Below are 15440 nucleotides of genomic sequence, written 5' to 3'. Positions count from 1 at the left end.
CGATTTCGAAATGTGATTGCTTTGCCTCCATTATGAATCGTGGATTTCCGACCTTGCTAACTACTGACTGACGATAAATCTCCAGGATGAGAGATTTGTAACCTCCGGGATGTGGGATACGGTGCATGTGGGACCTATACTTAGGCATTTTCCCTCTGTTTTCAAGTTCTGAAAGGGGAACTTCAAACTGCTATAACTTTTGATTCCAAGGTCTTTTTTGGAAGTTCTATATAACATCAGAAAGATAATTCTAAGGTCCTTATGATGATTTCACCTGCAATATCATCTGAGAAAAAAATTACAGACAAAAATCTGTCCCAACTTTGGACTGGTTTTTGACCACAGGACTTCAAGGATTGAATGACATCTTTGACAAGTAAATATTTAGGCTATGACACCGAGCGCTTAATAGGCTAAATTGACCAAAATTAATAGTGAGAAACCAATACCATTTATTCCTATTATAGGAATCTAACATCGGCTCCAATGGGGATGGCAACCTTCGAGTGAGGTGCCAAGAATAAAATGCAAACTAATGGCCTAACCATTGGGCAATGAAGTCAAAACTACAAACCAACTGACAAAATTACACAACTGTAAACTTTGAAAGAAATAAGAAAATTTGACAGCATATCACTAAAGTCTTAGGGTCTTCTCCATGAGCTTCAAACCTCATTGAGAGTTGTCTACTACTGCTAACAATATACATATTAGGTGATCTCCTCCTTCTATTGTAACTAGTAAACTAAATGGCTACTTGATTATGTTATGCTCACATTTCTCATGAGTAGGAAGAAGGAGAAAAAGAATGGCAACCCATTCAACTGATCCTAAGAACCAACATTGATAAAGAGTATAAGCTCCCATAAATCCTTCAACATACTGGCCATGGGATAATAAAACTCTTATTTTGCAGGCTCCAAGAGACCAAAAAAAGAATCCTTAAAAACATAACTAGTTACCTCAACTTGAGCACTTTGTTCATAATTTTTTCTCTCTTCAACTGAGGCAACCAAATCCACAACAATAATATGCACATCTATTGTTGTGACAATTTTCTCTTCTTCAGCAGATTCTCGAATTTCTAAACCTGGAGGTAGATCTTCAAGTGAAAGAGGCTCTAAAAAAACCCCTTCTCTTTCATTGTTCTCCTCTTCTTGATCTGGTTCGGTCTGCTGAATATCCTCATTAATCTCTGTCTAACAAGTTTCATCTTCAACTACAAAAACTATTACCTCTTTGGAATCTTCAAGAATATCTGGTTAACATACTTTCTCTATTTCTTCAAGAGGAAAATACAACTTAAGAAAGGCCTATTCAATTTCATCTATCATTACATCTTGATCATAGATTCCAATTACCATGAGCTAAAACCGATCATCTAATCTTCCACAAAATATTTCTATCAACACAATAGAAGGATAAGTTTGTTTAAAATTTGTTCAAAATGTTGAATAGAAATCCATCAAAGAACATATACTTGCAGATGGAAAACCTTCATACCATGATCTGGCTTTATCCTCGAAGGATTCCATAAACATTTTCATCAATGAACCCTCTTGAAAATGAACTTCAATTCTACGTACATGCATGTCGAATTTAATTAAATGCAAAGAAACATATTCCCCCTTTCCATCTTTGAATATTGGGAGATAGGTTGACCAATTAACAGGAGGCAAAGGATTTGGAAAAACAAGAATACAAGATCTATCCTTGGGAGCATACCTGGCATTCGTTCTTGTAGAACCCATTTTGAAAAAAATCATCGGTAATTCTGCAAATTACTGACCTTTAACCAATGAAGACATTGTGAATGTTTGATCTTCCGGATCCTTTGAAAACAGAGTCTCCAGGTGAATGATTCAACCTTTCTGTCTCCAAATGCTGTCCACCATCAACAATCAAATCTTTAACTTTGATAATATTTCCTAGGGAAAATTAAGAATTTCGTTTGTTCCCCAGCAATGACACCATAATGTTAGCACTTCATAAATCCCTTAAGGATGAAGAAAGGAATCCCAAAGGTAAGCACAAACCAGTTGCAGTTTAAGGTCCAGTCCCCCTAACCTTGGAGAGGGCTCTCTCACTGGATCAACTATCAATCAAACAGAATGATAAGATATGGATTTTAGACTGGTTATTAAGCTAAAAGGAAAATGATATACAATTTGATGAAAATGTTGGGAGTGAGAGTCACCGAAGTATAGGATAATAGCATATCAAGGCATGCATGAGCCATCTAGATAACAGAGGCAAGGTAGGCATATATCTCAAGTCATTTTTCAATTTTAGTATAGTGAATAATAGGGGAAACACATAAATATTTAGTTAAATGTAACATAGAATATGATTATGAATTCTGCTACACAACTTCTAACCAAATATTCAGAAGAAACATGAGAGAGAAATAAATAATTGTATCATGTATTAGATCCATAGTTATCCTGAGCATACAAATATGAATTCAAGACAAAATTTTCAGAAATGGATATTAGTTAAACACAAGGAAAACATAGACTTAAGACAACACATCACAAGAATCTTTGAAACTAATAGAAAAGTCTGCTCTAAGATTTATTAAAAATATTTACATACAGTGCCTCCTCCTCTCAACAATTACCCATCATCCACTATTACATTTAGGATTAGCCTTTTATATTATTTTGGCCAAGGGCTAGATATAGTGCATTTTATCTAGTTAAGTGGATAAAAAGGTTTGTTTTATCGTTTCTAATAAAAACAACAAGATTCAGGTTAATTACATGAACATCATCATTTTCATCCTCATCTTCCCATTATCCTCTGGAAAGTCCTGAACTACATGCTATGATGCCAAAAAGCCTGCTAAAATTCCTCCTGATGCCTTATCAGGTCCTACAGAACAATCAAAACCATAAAACAAGGCAGAGTACAAAATCATGTCTGAGGAAGGGATGTAAACACATTTGACTTAGCATCTTTATGTATTTCTTAGTTTTGTGACTAGAGGCGAAACCCAGACTTATTATATCGGAGCTTTAGTTGTGTGCCGCTTTGAACTACATGGGGGTATGAAACTCTGCGATATGTCTAGCTCCTGGGGCTTAGGTGGAAACTCAGGGTTAAAGCCTTTTAATATATTAAACCCTTTGGCTTGAAAGCGGGTCGATTCTTTATAATACTGTGTTGCATGAGACCATAATATACGAGCATGGTTCCTTGTGTCGATAGCTCTCAACTCTTTGAACTCTTTATAACCATGGGCTAGCCCCCACATCGGAGCTCCTCTCCTAACGATTTCTAATCGATGGTTTCAACTTGGTATGCAACATGCCTCCTCTAATCGCTGAACACTGATCACCTTTTATTCTTAGCGCCTGGTCCTTTGGTTCCTCAACTGACCATAAGCTAGCCCCCATATGAGAGCCCCCTTTCTTGACGATTTCCAATTGGAGGTTTCACTTTGATACACAACACACATCCACCGATCACCAGATGTTGTTACATGACATCATCAATTCCATGTCACCACCACATCATTGCTACATGTCAACCTATGAGTGGTGACACATGTCACCCATTTTTGGCCCCTTCTGACCCTTGAAAATGCTGAAACCACCTGCCACATGTCCATCGTACAACCATGCCATCCTCCACGTGGCCCTTATCAGATCTAATCGCTAATTGCCACCCATCATTTACTAGAACCAATCTCTTGGTGACACGCGTCCACTTTGGGAGGAGAGAGAAAAGGCCTGACCTTCTCTTTTTCAGTGAACAATTCCTTCATAAATTTGTTTTGGCCTTTTTCGGCATTTTAACATTGTAGGATTTTTCTCGCAATCCCAACGATTTCAAAATGTGATTGCCCTGCCTCCATTGCGAATCACCGATTGTCAACCCCGACAACTGCCGACAAATCACCCATATATTTTGCATCCTTGCATTGTCCAAGTGCATCCCTTGATTTCAAGAAAATTGGTACATTCAAGGAAGACACCACGAAGTTGATGAGTGGGTGGTGTGTTGGATCTATCCATCCATCATAAATAATACTAACCCCAGATGTTGGCCATGCTAATTTAATAGGTTCAAGCATTGTATCCACCTCTTTCTTTTCCTTAGTAAAAAAATGTGGTTCTAAGCTTCTCTGACATGGGAGGAACATACCCTGATGAAGCCCCTTCAGTTAGAGCTCGACACATCTCAAGAAATAAAGGTGAGTGTGCAACATTAAAGGATATGAAGTTCAAATAAAAAGTAAGGAAATGGTGATATCAAGCTCTTCCCATCTCTCTTTCTCAAAAATATTGTCCATTAGACTAAATGCCAATGTCTTTCTTTTTGCTGCTTGACCTACACCCCCACCAAAACTCTCAAATGGAAAATTGCTATTGCCTTTTTTCAAGAATGGAAGGGGATCCTCATTCTTGTTTTTTTTAGATGATGCAACCACCCTTGCCACACCAACATTGGCCTCTTTTTCCATTTCTTTCCACTTAGCTATAGACACATTTGCACATGCGCCAATTCCACAACCTGGTAAGCCCAACAAATGAGCTTTCACACAAGAATAAGTGCTCTTGAAATGATTCTTGCAATAGCTACATGTCCAAGAAACATTGCCTCCTCAAACTTGTTTCCTAGCCCTTGATCTCTTGTGACATACTCCCACAATGGATATTTACTTTCTTGAGCTTGTTGCCTTTCTAAATTATTTTTACCTCAACATTTGAAGTTGTTGTTGCATCCACACTTCCAATAGAGAGAACACTTGTAGACCTTGATGAAATTGGAATAGGAGGGGCATCACCAATGAGGACATTCTTCCCCTTCCTTTACCCCTTCCCTGCTTCCCTTGATTGAGCCATGAATGTTGTAAAAAAGTAAAGAAAAAATGCACAAACATGTAAACAAAATGGACAAGCAAACTGTTGTAGCAAAATGGAAACAAAATAGAAGCAAAATGCCTTACATGTCACTTGAATCACCTCCAAAATGATCCCAAATCCTTTGCTAGTTGCTTCCACACACCCATAGCAAGAGAGACACAAAAGAATGAGAAATAAGCCCAAATTGAGCTTTAAGGCCATGCGACACACTTTTCAGAGGGACATGTGTCCCAAAATTGAGACACGCTAGGTGGGGGAGTCTGATTTGCATGCCCAATGAGTCTGATTTGTGTGTCGGGACATGCTCGAACAACGAATCAGACATGTGCCCCTCAAGAATCATGTTTGACACATGGGATTTGAGACATAAGGGAGGCGAAAATGAATCCAATTTCTTAAATATAAAAATATGAAATATTTACTAATATAAATTTATTTTTACATTAAGCCTATTAAATGTTGAGAAAAATAGACTTTCTTAAAATACAAACCTCTTTTCAAATATAAAATTAAAAATACAATTTACACCTCAAAAAATTGATACTTAATAAATACAAAATTAAAATAAATCTATAATAATATTTATTAATTAAAATAAATCTATATTAATAATATAATATCATTATAGCCCGCAAAGATTTGGTCTCATGGCCAGCGGACGATCTATTAAGTTGTCTGTGCCGTTGTGTAGGTCACGAGTTTGACCCTCGTCTTACTCGAGGGTCGTTCTTGTGGGCTGGGCAGTTCCTCCTAGAGGTTATAGTGGTAGCGGGTGGGATTCAACCCCGTGTAATGCAAGTACGATACCGCCGCCGTTGCTGATTCCGCTAGTCAACAAAAAAATATAATATCATTATAACTCAATTTCTTATATTTAACATTAAATTATATCAGATTTTTGGAGTTGACATAGAGAGCTCTTACTCTGATTGAACATGACAATAACCATATTTTCCACGGATTATTGACTAAGGGGTTCATGATACGATAAGATAGGTATGTTAATGAGGTTTTATTTGTGAATTAAAATGATTTTCTTACATTTATCCCCATATATATATATATATATATATATATATATATATTATTATAATGAAATTATTATTATTATTATTATTATTATTATTATTATTATTTCATAATATGATAAGATGAATTAAAATTTTATTTATAAATTAAAATGATTTTTTTACATTTATCTAGATATAAATTAAAAAAAATTCTTAATAATATATATATATATATATATATATATTATTATTATAAAATAATTAAAAAATATTAATTTTATACTAATTAATATTATTATAATAAAATATTTATTTTTTATTTTCATTATATCTCTTTACCCATCCCACATAATATTGATAAGATTCAACTTGGATTCAACATAAATCAAATGAAAAGGAAAAGGAAAAGATTCTTAGCCATTTATCCACATGCAAATTATACAATCTTCTTTATTCATGTAGAAGTAAAAGGTGCCATTTTAGAGGACCTCATCATCTCCGGAGAGAATCTTTGATTTACGACATCTTAAGACTTCAAAGTGAGAGGTTTTGTTTTATTGTGGTGTTTTATTATTATTAAATAAGTTTTTAAAAAATATGGTTTTTATGTATTTACTTTATTATTGCGTTTACGGTAAGTTTTATTTAAGTTTTATTTATGGGATGTTTTTTAAAATAAAAATAAAATATTTTTAAAATAAAAATAATGTTAATTAAAATAAAAACAAACTAAATATATATTTTTAATTTTAATTATTTTATTTTTATAAAATATTAATAATTTTATTTTTATTTTTGGTTATTGTGTTAAGAGGATTTTAATTTTAATTAATTTTTTTATAAAATATTAATAATTTTGTTTTTACTTTTTGTTATTGTGTTAAGAGATATTTTATAACTTAATATGATTGTAATGTTGTAAAACATTATATAAAACCAATATAATGTTATCTTAATTTGCTCAACAAAATAATGATAATAATAATTATTTATATATATAAGTTTGTAATAATAATTAATAATTATATATAAGTTTGAGTTAGTTATTTTATGGTTTTATTAATGGTGGTTTATAAGGTCATGGTATTGCATAATCCATGGTATTTGTCAATGGTATTTGTTATGATGAAGCCTATGTAAAGGCATTCATGAAATCCATTATGGAATGCAAGAATACCAGTGTAGATCCATCTTAATTCTGGAATTGATCCTTCTCAGCATTGATCCGAATTTAAGATGGATATATACATGTTGATACTTCTCACCCCGATCAAGGATTTGAACCCAAGACTTCCAATGAGACTTCATTTCCACGTCCATTGCCAATTGAGCTACCCCAAGAGGACAAAATTAAATTATGACATTTGAAAAATATTATTAATAATAAAAAAATTCAATGTAGATTATAATTAAAATATTTCAATATCTAATATTAAGTAATATCCACATATATTACAAAATATATTAATAATGACAAAAGCATTTAAATGTGAACAATGTAATATGTAAATAAAATATTGTAATGGTCATGTTAAGTAAAATATTTCAATGTCATATTGTGTGTGTGTGTGTGAATTTCTATTAGCTGAAAAACTAAAGTCTACATGATTAATCATGATTGGTCTCTTGATTAGGAGGCCTCAACGTAGCCAAAATAATATTCTTCTTAATGAGTACATAGACAGTTGAAAGCACATAGATAAAAAATGTCCGAACTAAATCTAACACTTAAGCCTAACTTCCCTTGTATAAGAGGAACAAAAGAAAGGAAAAGAGAAAACATATCCATTTCACCATCATGTTGTGGGGTCCAAATCCAATCTTGCAACCTGAATGGGTAGTTGTGGACCTTTTGTGGGTCTTCCTACCATCAAAGAGATGCCTAAGTGGTGATCGATCCACTCCATCTTTTAATTAAATAGTTTTTAGGTGCCTATGCAGATGCTCCAATGGTTAGAGAATATCCAAGTGGAATTCTTGACAGTGTAAGATAGTCCTCCCTAATAGAAAGTTCATTTTATAATGCAGATCCACCATATGCATGTATTGGTTGAACTGGCCCCACATATGATGTATGATTAGTAACCCGTTCATTCATGCAATTAATATCTCAATGATTGAGAGGGGGTCTTATGAGAAGAGGCCTCCCCTTCTGCCTGGGTTAATTCTTCCTATATATGGTCTGCAGTTAGTTCTTGGTAATGAGAAGAAAACTCCTCTATGTGGTGGTGCAACCGAGTGTGGCCCCGACGAGATCTCTCCTGGTAGTATGTTTCCCCTTGCTTGACGTAACCCCTTTGTCTCAGCATGATTGACCAACTAACATATTTCCATAATGCGGATCACAACTCCACTAGATCAATTAGACTACATATATAAAGAAAACACCCAATCAGAACAAGCCCAAGAACATGCAAATACAAAAACAAGGGTTAACCTAAATAAGGATTACGAGATTCAAATATGGGGGGGTGATCATCCCAATTTCCCTCCTCCTCCTTGAATCCACCTGACACCACCTCACAATTTCACAGAAGAGCCTGCAAAGCCATCAGGTAGATGGTCAATTATGCACCAGAGAAAGACCAGGAACTTCATGCCCCTCCTGGAATATAACAACTGAGACAATATTGCAATCTCTTCACCTCTTGAAAACCAAACATCCTCTAACCAGAGACTAACAGACCCGCCGAAAAATCAAACCAACCATAACACATTTCCAAGGGGATAATATAGATACAAGGTCACTGATTGAGGATGGGGCACACCATCGGAATTAATAGTTAGTTTCTCCCGCCCCCAACAATATTCCTATCCCATAACCATATAATTCCATACACACTCCCAAAGTCTCCATGCAACCACTATAACAGACTTGTGAATAAAGTATAATCTCCAAATTTTTAGAAGGAAACAATAATGACATTCACTAGCAAAAAATAGAAATCAAGATTGATACCACATATATTCAGCTAAGAAGTAGGCAAAAATCCACCACATAACCCAAAATTGAAGAGGGAAAACTAACTTAAACCAAGATTGATAAAGAAAAAGCTTCAAGTTTTAGTTCCTCCTAGTTTCCCCTTCAGTGTTATTGAATATTAAATAATTAAACTGAAGAAAAGAAATTTTGATACACCATTCATATTTACCTTGAGCTTCTTGAGACCTACAAGACTGGAAGCTAATTGCTACCAATATTTTGTGTATCCTTAGCTAGTTTATTTTGTTTTTTGTTCTAGGACGACGCTCAAAGCAATTTGTGTCCCAAAAACTTACGCTTCTAGTCTCTTTCATTGCAAGTCACATCCCTATCATGTGGTGATATTCCATAGTTTTATCTCATGCCAAAAAAACTCACAAAGCCTAGAGGCTCATAGCCATTGCTCCAAAATACACATTCAATTGGACAGAATGCTTTCTTGCACAATGTAGTCTTGCCACTTCTCTTACCACTCATATCTTCTCAAATAATTGAGCCACCATTGCATGAATTCTATCTTCTTTCCTTTGAGACTCTTCGCCCCCTTCATCAAATTCTGTAAATGCCATAGAGTGAATTTCCATGGTTGAATTCAAACAGTTCACGCAATCCACATGCTCGAAAGCCTCGACCTACCCACTTACCATCTCCCAATTTTGTTTCATCTGCAACAACAAGTGCATGTTAATAGACACATCGTTTAACATTTAAACTGGCTTGAGATGTATTTCCACGCCCCTAACCCATTAGCCTAAGTAGGGTAGTGGCATCCTGCCCCTCATTTCATCCTCAATTTTCACACCATTTGGGGATATATATTATATATGGTTATATATATGGTTATATATATATATATATATATATTAAAAAGTAATTGAAAAAAACTTGTTATTAAAATATTTTTAATAATATTGAGCATTGGAACGCGAAGAACCACGGCTGTCATTTACGGACCTCAGGTATGTTATTTGGCTTCACCTCAAACCTATAATTATGGTCTTGATGTGGTTTAGCTGGGATGTAAGGGGGTTTGTCTAGGGGATAGGAAATTGCTGGTGGTAATGGGGTAGACAACTACTTGCCATGGCCTGGTTCTGTGTCTTTTCCTTATGTCAAGTGGGTGAAAACCATGATATTTGGGGGAGAAATTTCCTATTGTTAGGACGGGAAGCTCTGTGCTCTATCAAAATGGGGGGGAAGCTCATCAGTCGCAGGGTAACACTGGAGGGACAGTGTAGCATAGATGGGGGCAGGGGAAAACAACTAGTAGGTGTCCTAGGATGCAGCCATACCCGAGATTCACATAGTAAGCATTGGGTTACCTAGAACCCATGTTGGAGTGAGGGTAAGACCATAAATTGTGGGTGGAGACCAAGCTGGGGGGAATCGAGAGGAAAGAGCTCTAAGGTTGAGGCAATGGGGGATAGGAATCCGAGCCATAGCTGGTATATAACAAAATGCAAGGGGGGATCACAAGCTTGGCATGGGTATGGGATGGTAGACTTGCATACGATTGAGAGAATTGGAGAGGGGGAAATGACGCTCCAAGGGGCTGGGGCCAGGGCCTTTCCCATTGGGGGTTGTGAGCTCTGGTCCACCCCAGTATGACTGTGGGGAGAATGGGAAGAGAAGAGAAGCGAGGCAAGAAGTACCCCACTACAAGTAATAAGGAATGGGTGAGGTGGTTAATAGTTTCAATTTTGTGTTTCATACTAACTTACTGCGGATGTCATCAACGCTTAGGACAATAGGGTATAGCGCGTGCTGTGCGAGGCCATGGACATGGTAGAAGAGGCCCGAAACCCAGGCAAGATTAGGGGTCGAGCACATCGGAGCCACACAAGGGCAGAAAATAAGTCGAACATCTCATAACAGAGGTAGCAGAATCTTAATGTGAGGGAACGGATGAGGGCATCCGGAAGTTGCTGGAAGAATGGGAAGGGGAAGTGAAACAAGGCAGTGAGACAGAGGAGGAGATGGACAATTTGAGAACCTTAGTCCCGGATCTGGGAAACACCTGCAGAAGAATCACTCAGTTCAAGCAAACTCTGTACCTGTATTGGTTCATGAAGATTATATTAGGCAAGGCTATCGAGCAGATCTTTGTGGGGATGATGGTGACACTACAAGGATTGCCGAACTACAAGAAGGATATGGAGAAAATCCTCTTTCAACTGCATAAGCAGGATATTCAGATGGATAGAATTGACCACCATATACCTTGCATCTTGGAGCTGTATGGTATGCCTGGTGCATTTGCCCAGGACCCAACACTTGTTGCATCTATTTTAGAGGAGAAGAAGGATTAGAGCAACACCCATGCATAATTTTTTCTTATGCGGATAACTTTTAATTTTCATGTCGTAGATATCAGTTTATATAGTTATGTAGTTCTTGGTCATGAAGTAGAGACATATCTAGCCTAGTTGGAAAGATTAAGACAATATTGTTTTTGGATGGCTTATACTACGGGCCGGTGGCCAATAGACTTGGTTTCCCTTCAAGGCAAGTTAAGGCTTGTGTGGTGTAAACTTGTTTATATTTAATAGAAAATGGAATGGTCTTGCCAAGCTTAACATTTTTTTTTAATAATTTAATTATTTTAATATTGACCATAATTAAATATTTTAAAATCCAAAGAGAAGAGGTAATTTATTTCAATGTCAACTTTATGTTGTAGAGAGAGCTAAAAAGGAACACTAAAAATTATTTTAATGTTGACTATAAGAAAATGTTTGAAAATATTAAAAGAAGAATTAATTAAAAGTTAAAAAAATCATTTTCTTTTAAAAAGATTAATAAGAGGAGAATGTGTAATCTATTCAATTTTAAATATAAAATTAATATATGATATTTAAAAAATGTCATTAGGGTTGTAAATAAGTTATTTCAATATGTAGGATTGTATTTAAAAATATATTAATAACAAGAAAAACATTTTAATTTGAACAATGTGGTCCATAAGTAAAACTTCTTCAATGGTCATATTAAGTAAAATATTTCAACATCAACTATGTATATATTATATATGGTATAAAATGGTAGAAAACATACTCTGTATATATTATATAAAGCAATTAGAAGCCTTCAGGGTTAGCTTAGTTGGTCAAGTTCCTGTTATTAAAGTATCTTTTCTATTGAGAGGTTGCATGTTAAATTCTCTAGACACTCTTAGGGTCGGGCTCCATGGTTGAGCTGGAATAAAGGAATTGAAAAATAAAATTGTATTGCAGAAAGAGATTGCAACCTAATATGAGGGCAATGTGTGATCCCATCCTTGCTCAACTTGAGTTGACATGTGTGCCTTTTAAAATTAAAATAAAATATACTCTAAATAAAAAACAATATCGTCTCTAATAAAAACATAAATCAATATACATATTTGGTTAGTTTTAATTAAAAGCATTATTAAAATCAATAATCTTATTCTCAATGTTGTTAATATTACAATCCAATATGAAGGATACGTGGTAAAAATATTTCAGCCTTTCACTCTTTTAGTGATAAATAAAATGTTCTGATGTCTATGTTAAATAACATAATTTTATATCGACTCTAGATAAATAACATAATTAAAAGTTAAAAGAAGAAGAAGAAGTGATATTTACCTTATAAATATTCCACTATAAAAATATAATTAAAATATTTGAATATCCATATTAACTAATATATTTCACTATGGACTTCATATATATGTATATAGAGAGAAAGTATATCTGCATGTGGGTAGACCATATCAAAATATTTCAATACCCCAAACGAAAAATTGTTTAAAAATAAAATAATTTAATTACTTTTCAATAAGTGGAAACCTATAATTTCTTCAATTCTTAATATAAAATTGATATGTAACATTTATAATAATACTAATAATAATAATAAGATTCAATTTGGGTCATAAATAGGATATTTCAATGCCCATATTAAGTAAAATATTTCAATGTCAACAATGTAAGCATGCACGTGCACACACAAACACATTAAAAGAAATAATTTTTCATGGTTAAAACATTTCAAGTCATCTCACTATTTTGGTCCAAGTATATTTTTTTTAGTAAATTTTGTCTTAAATCTAGCAAATATTTGTTGGAAATTACAAATTTGAGTGGTGTAGTGTACATAATCCAAGTGCCCAAGTGGAATTTCAAGGAATTGTATCCATTTATGCATGCAAAAATGTAGTATAAATAATTGAAAATTGTGCATGCTATATGTATATGTAGAACCAATATAGATTCATGATGGATTAAACCTCTTGAGGTGCAAATGTTTTTTCAAGACTTGCAGTTTAAAAAAGGTTTTCATTTTAATATAATTGATCCCTCTCAATTCTTGGTAGATTTGTGTTTAAGATGAATCTATATTGGTAGTTAAAACATTTCAAGTAATCTAATTACTCTACATTTTGAAAGACAATTTTGTTTGAAATATAGCAAATATTTGTTGGAATTGCAAGTTTAAGTTGTGTAGTCTACACAATCCAAGTGTCAAAGGGGATTGTGAAGGAGTTGAATCCATTTAAACATTCAAAAATGCAATTCAAACAATGAAAAATTACACATTATATATATAAAGAGAGAGAGAGAGAGATCCATATTAACCATCAATCAACATCTAAAGAGATCGAATTTCTCGGGGTGAAAACCCCTTTTCAAGTTTTTCACTCTAAAAAAGGTTTGCAACTTAAGAGATTTGATCCCTCACAGGGCTTGCTAGATCAGTGGTTAAGATGGATCTATACTGGTAAATATTAATGGTCTAGATAAAATGTTTTGAAAATGAGAATTAACTCTTTGATATATATATATATATATATATATATATATATATATATATATATATATATAAACATTGTTTTCTCACATTTTTTACATATTCTTTTTTTTTGTGGTATTTTAAGTCTTGTGTAATTTTTTTTTTTCACTACAAAACTAGTAAGAAATTGTTTTAATTTTTGTAATATTTATTTTCTTCTTAAAACTATTAACACTAACTTTCAACTTCTAATATAAAGGTGTTTCCTTTATAGAAAATCATTTTTTCCATATCCTCAATGTCATTGTAACATCAAAATATCATCTATTATTTAGTTAAGAGAAAAAAACATGGAGTTTCTGCAACATTGAGGCTTTACAATATCTCGTTCAATGGTGGCATCTAGAAGAAGGATCATTGATCCCTCCTTTTGTATTATTGCAGTAGAAAATGGCTCTAACAATCATTAATGTTTGATAGCCTCCAATGGTCCTGGAAAGAAAGTAGTTGGAGACCCATAATTGAAAGGAGCTAAAGGCTCTACCTCTAAAAAATGTTGAAAATGCAACAAGAAATTCTCAATTTTGATTTTTCCTTAATAAATTGAGGAAAGTTGAAATTCCACACCAACAAACAAATTGGAGGAGTTAAATAAGGCAACATAGCTCTTGTCACTCAATTAAGAACACTCAATTCGAGTTAATGAGTTGAAGTTCAATTTTCTTGAGTTGATTTCCAAAAAATAGGAGTCTAGCTCAGTTAATTCGAGTTAGGGGCATGAATTTCAGTTGTGTGTTGTGATTCCTAAATGTTAGGAGCCTAGGTTGAGTTAATTTCATTTGTAGCAATTTAATTTAGTTGAATTGAGTTATGGTAAGTTAAACTAGTTCTAACTATTGGAGGAACTAGTGGAAGGTCAAGTTGTGGAAGTGAAACTTCAACCACCCTCAGGGATCATCCAGATAATTGATTAATCAACCTAAATTAGCTCATGCATGCAGATAATTTGAGTTAACCTATTGAGATCGAGATTCCAAGGCAGTGTACTATTAGTTGTATACTATTCCAACGTGTACAGGTGGTGCATATAGTCAGAGGGAGGACCTAAAGGAATTGTGCAATTGAATAGTGGGAATTTCCATAATAATAGCGGCCAATTTCCTAGAGGAACATCACAAGGTAATAGGAGCTTGGAGGGCTTGAAAATTAGCTAAGTTTTGGCCAAAGTCAGTAAATCAGGCAGGGTGATAGACTATACACTTGCAGGTTGTGCTCAGGCTTGAGAAAGCATATGTATTCATCTCTATTCTATGCTTAAAGCAATTATATAAATAGGAAGTGGTTTTGAGCAGTTTCGTTCGCCTAGATAAATCTTTTTTCATGTGTGATGTTTCCTTTTTCATGTCTATGATTTTTGTTCTAGATTGTGAATTGACTTGTACAGACTAATAAAGTAGCTTCGAGTCTTGTGATTTAGTAAATTTCATGAGTAGTTTCAAATCTAAAGCCTAATTTCCTCATGTTATCAGAGTTGGTTTCACAATAGAACAAGAAATTAAAAGTTGGGTCTTAGAGATTTGAATTTGGAGATCAGTTTTGCATGTTTTCTTCAGGACTGAGAAGATGGCTTTCAATTGACTAAGGCTAGAGTATGCCTTGGAAAGCACCTCAATTTTTTTTGCATGAAAGAATTGCGTGGAGACAATATTGGATGACAATGGGTTGCTAGAATACATCAATACATATGTTCCAAAACCTCAAGAATTTGATGCTCATAACCTTGCTTAGTGGAAGAAATCTAGCCAAGGCGAGGAGAATCAT

Source organism: Pinus tabuliformis, chromosome 3_2 (assembly GCF_031772625.1).
Source record: "Pinus tabuliformis cultivar Carrire ecotype Pingquan chromosome 3_2, CPIR1, whole genome shotgun sequence".
Taxonomy (NCBI): domain Eukaryota; kingdom Viridiplantae; phylum Streptophyta; class Pinopsida; order Pinales; family Pinaceae; genus Pinus; species Pinus tabuliformis.
The sequence above is the reverse complement of the archived record's forward strand: the minus strand, read 5'-3'. Positions refer to the sequence as shown.